This window comes from Tachyglossus aculeatus, chromosome 8 (genome assembly GCF_015852505.1).
Source record: "Tachyglossus aculeatus isolate mTacAcu1 chromosome 8, mTacAcu1.pri, whole genome shotgun sequence".
Lineage (NCBI taxonomy): Eukaryota > Metazoa > Chordata > Mammalia > Monotremata > Tachyglossidae > Tachyglossus > Tachyglossus aculeatus.
Window position 1 is genome coordinate 28,533,438 of NC_052073.1, and position 4,338 is coordinate 28,537,775.

Genomic DNA, 4,338 nt, shown 5'->3' on the forward strand with positions numbered 1-4,338 from the left:
GAGGGGGCGAGGTGATGGACAGCCTTGAAGCCCAGGGTGAGGAGTTTCTGCCTGATGCGCAGATTGATTGGTAGCCACTGGAGATTTTTGAGGAGGGAAGTAATATGCCCCAAGCATTTGTGGACAAAGACAACCCGGGCAGCAGCATGAAGTATGGATTGAAGTGGAGAGAGACACGAGGATGGGAGATCAGAGAGAAGGCTGATGCAGTAGTCCACAAGGGATAGGATGAGAGCTTGAATGAGCAGGGTAGCGGTATGGATGGAGAGGAAAGGGCGGATCTTGGCAATGTTGCGGAGCTGAGACTGGCAGGTTTTGGTGACGGCTTGGATGTGAGGGGTGAATGAGAGAGCGGAGTCGAGGATGACACCAAGGTTGCGGGCTTGTGAGACGGGAAGGATGGTAGTGCCGTCAACAGAGTTGGGAAAGTCAGGGAGAGGGCAAGGTTTGGGAGGGAAGACAAGGAGTTCAGTCTTCAACATGTTGAGCTTTAGGCGGCGGGCAGACATCCAGATGGAGATGTCCTGAAGGCAGGAGGAGATGCGAGCCTGGAGAGAGGGGGAGAGAGCCGGGGCGGAGATGTAGATCTGGGTGTCATCAGCGTAGAGGTGATAGTTGAAGCCGTGGGAGCGAATGAGGTCACCAAGGGAGTGCATGTAGATCGAGAACAGAAGGGGACCAAGCACTGAACCTTGGGGAACCCCCACAGTAAGGGGATGGGAGGGGGAGGAGGAGCCTGCAAAAGAGACTGAGAATGAACGACCGGAGAGATAAGAGGAGATCATCTTTGCCTTCAGATTTTATGTTGTTTTATTGTTCTTACTGTTTTATTTTCTCCTCATGTGTCCAATTTCTCTCCTATATTTATAGATTGTTAGCCCTTTGAGGGCCAAGGACCCTGTGTATTCTTTTTTGGCATTCTATAAACAGTAAGCATTTAATGCATATGTCTACTACTACTTCCTTCCCTGGATAAAGGTTTGCAGTGTTTCCCTCTCCCTGTAGTCACCACTGAGGAGCAGCAGGGACTAATGGATAGAGCACAGGCCTGGGAGTTAGAAGGTCATGAGTTCTAACTCCTGCTCTGCCACTTGTCTACTGTGTGACCCTGGGCAAGTCACTTCACTTCTCTCCGCCTCCGTTACCTCATCTGTAAAATGGGGATTCAGACTGTGAGCCCCACGTTGGACAGAGACTGTGCCCAACCTGATTTGCTTGTGTCCACCCCAGCACTTAGTACAATGTCTGCCGCATACTAAGCACTTAACAAATACCACAGTTATTATTATTATTAAGTTCTTCCTAATGTTTGACTTTAATCCCACCTGCCCTGGCTGCTGGGCAAAGCCATTCTCCCTTGCTCTGCCTATCCCTATAATTCCTTCTTCAGACATCAACCATTGATTTTTACTGAGTACTTACTATGTGCAGAGCACTGTACCAAGTGCTGAAGATTGTCTCTGATCTTCTTCCTCTACTCCATCCCACTCTCCCTCCTTTCTCTCAACCATGAAATGGGATGCTTCATGGAGAATCAGAGAACGTTTGGTGACCACTCAGGGGCTGCAGTAAAGCAAACGTTCCTGGGGGTTTTTCGGTAAAGGGACTATGGTATGTTTGAAATCGATTCATCATTTTTAAAGAGAAAAGGTAGGGATGATTGAAGGCTCAGTGGAGCTCAAGAAGAAAGCGCCAATGGCCTGTTTCTCCTCGTGGCTGTGGGGCCCTGATGAAGACAGGCCATTAGCAGGAGGGATCATCGGTCTTAAGACCCAGAACGGTCTTAAGCTCTCCACCTCTCTGACCTGCCAAGGGCTCCAGAGAAGGGGCCCAGGCTCCGAGCTCTATCCATTATGCCATATTGCTTCTCTGGTTCTTCTCTCCCCTCACTCTTTGCTCCTCTCAGGGCCCTAGGCCATCAGTATCTGGCTCTCTGTGCGACCCTTTGGGTGGAGGATCCAAGTCCTCCGCTTAAATTCCTGCGTGGAAGCTGGCTTTCGGCCACTTCTCTGCTCGTCAGTCCCTCCCCCAGAGGAGGGTCAGGGGCCCCGAGGGGAGATGAAACTCAAATCACTCAACTGTCCCACTTGTCGGCAGGTCTGGAAGAGATGTGAAGCAGAAAGAGTTGACTGCAGGGGCTACGGTGAGAGGTTTTCGTAATTTTTGCTCTCTAAACTGGCCAAAATCTCCCCAACTCCCTCTCTTCCCCCTCTACCCACCAGAAGCAGGGACTGCTTTGCAGCGTGGCTCAGCGGAGAGAGCGCGGGCTTGGGAGTCAGAGGTCATGGGTTTGAATCCCGCCTCCCCCACATGTCTGCTGTGTGACCTTGGGCGAGTCACTTCACTTCTCTGTGCCTCAGTTCCCTCATCTGTAAAATGGGGATTAAGACTGTGAGCCCCACATGGGACAACCTCATCTCCTTGTATTCCCCCCAGCGCTTAGAACAGTGCTTTGCACATAGTAAGTGCTTAACAAATACCAACATCATTATTATTATTATTATTATTACAAACAGTAGCACATTGTTATCGCAGAGATGGGGCCAAGTAGGAATACTGTGAGTCCCAGGAGAGACAGGGATTTTGTCCCATCTGTGTGTGTGGCTCAGTGGAAAGAGCGCGGGCTTGGGAGTCAGAGGTCGTGGGTTCAAATCCTAGCTCAGCCACTTGTCAGCTGTGTGACCTTGGGCAAGCCACTTAACTTCTCAGTGCCTCAGCTCCTCTGTAAAATGGGGATTAAGACTGAGCCCCACGTGGGGCAACCTGATCACCTCGTATCCCCCCCAGCACTTAGAACAGTGCTTTGCACATACTAAGCACTTAACAAATACCATCATTATTATTATTGTACCTATTCAGGCATTTAGCATGGTGCTTGGAACATAGTAAATGTTGAACAGGTAACACAATTGCCCTAATTATGATTACTAATAAATGTCCCCTCCTCTCAGAGTCTCACCTGGAGCGTTTCCAGGACTCTATCAGTCTCGACTACGGGAGGGAGAGTCAAGCAGAAGCATATCCATTTCATTTCTAGCTTGGGAAGTGGCTAGTGAGTGGAAGGCAATCTGCTACTAGTCAAAACTCACCTGTACTGGGCAGCACCGGCATGGGAGAGCATCGAGGGCAGAGACTCAAATTTACGGCGCGGAAGGAGGCAATTGCTTCTCACTACCAGAATGATTGCAGATGGAGGTGGGGCGTTCTGGGAGAGATGTGTCCATGGCGTCGCTATGGGTCGGAGACAACTCGCCAACGTAAGACAAGACAATAAATGTTCCCTATTCCTCCCCTAGACCGAGATTTTCCCAGCAAGGTCCTTCCCTGGGGTCGCCTGCCCTCCTGGCTTCTTCCCTGGGGGTGGGGACAAGAGGAAAGACCCTCCAGGCCGGAATCCCACCTGTTCCGCTTCCTGGGAAGGGAAATGCCAAACCTAGCCCTAGCCCACCAGCCCATCTGACCTTCTGTCCAGAGCAGGGAGGTCGTCTGGGCCTCTTAAGCATGCTAAGAACAGCCTGCAGTTTGCAGCTACAGCACAGTTTCCTCCGAATTGCGTTCATGCAATATGGTAGAACTACGGAGGAAAAGTTGTCAGTCAATTGCTACTGGAAGAGTTTAGCCGTCCAGTCTGTGGCTTCACACCACTGCATCCTGCCTTCTTTCTTCATCTCCACTTGGTTTACTGTGGACAGTTTCCCTGTAGAAGCGGCTTGCCGACACCACAAATAGAGAACTAATAAATAGTTGCCGGCGTATCACGGTGGCTAATAACAGACCCATTTTAGAATGAGCTGAAGGCTCCAGGAACAGCAGCAGACAGACAGCAATCTTCTTTTCCACTGTCACTGTGAAAAGACATTTCAGTTCTATGTTTATTTTAAGGTAGAGCCAAGCTGTAATGTGCATTTAAGGTCTGGGACAGTGTTTAAGGAATGTAAACCCAACAGATGCTATTTGCAGAGCAGTCTTGTAGACTAAATAGTTGATGAGTCTTCTTCTTTCACTTTAAGTTTCAGCTTATTTCCTATAATCCCTAATAATAATAATGATGGTATTTGTTAAGCGCTTACTGTGTGTCAAGCACTGCATCGGTAAGCTTGTTTTCAGTTTCAAAAAGTTTGGGGCAAGTTTGAACTACTGTACATTGCAGTATGGAATAGGAGACGGTCAATCGATCATATTTATTGAGTACTTACTATGTACAAAGCACTGGGATAACTGCTTGGGAGAGTGCATGACAACAGAGTTGGTGGTCACTTTCCCTGCCCGCAATGAGCTTACAGTCTGTGGGGGGAAGGAGACAGCAATAGAAATAAATAAATTATGGATCTATTCGTC

At 49.1% G+C, this 4,338-nt stretch overlaps 1 non-coding gene across 1 annotated transcript; it reads left to right on the plus strand.

The window, feature by feature from the left end:
• Positions 1 to 2,941: 2,941 nt before the first annotated feature.
• LOC119931921 lies at positions 2,942 to 3,079 on the plus strand. Its single transcript, XR_005452222.1, has one exon. It is a non-coding gene; the product is annotated as a small nucleolar RNA SNORA7 (small nucleolar RNA).
• Positions 3,080 to 4,338: the final 1,259 nt, after the last annotated feature.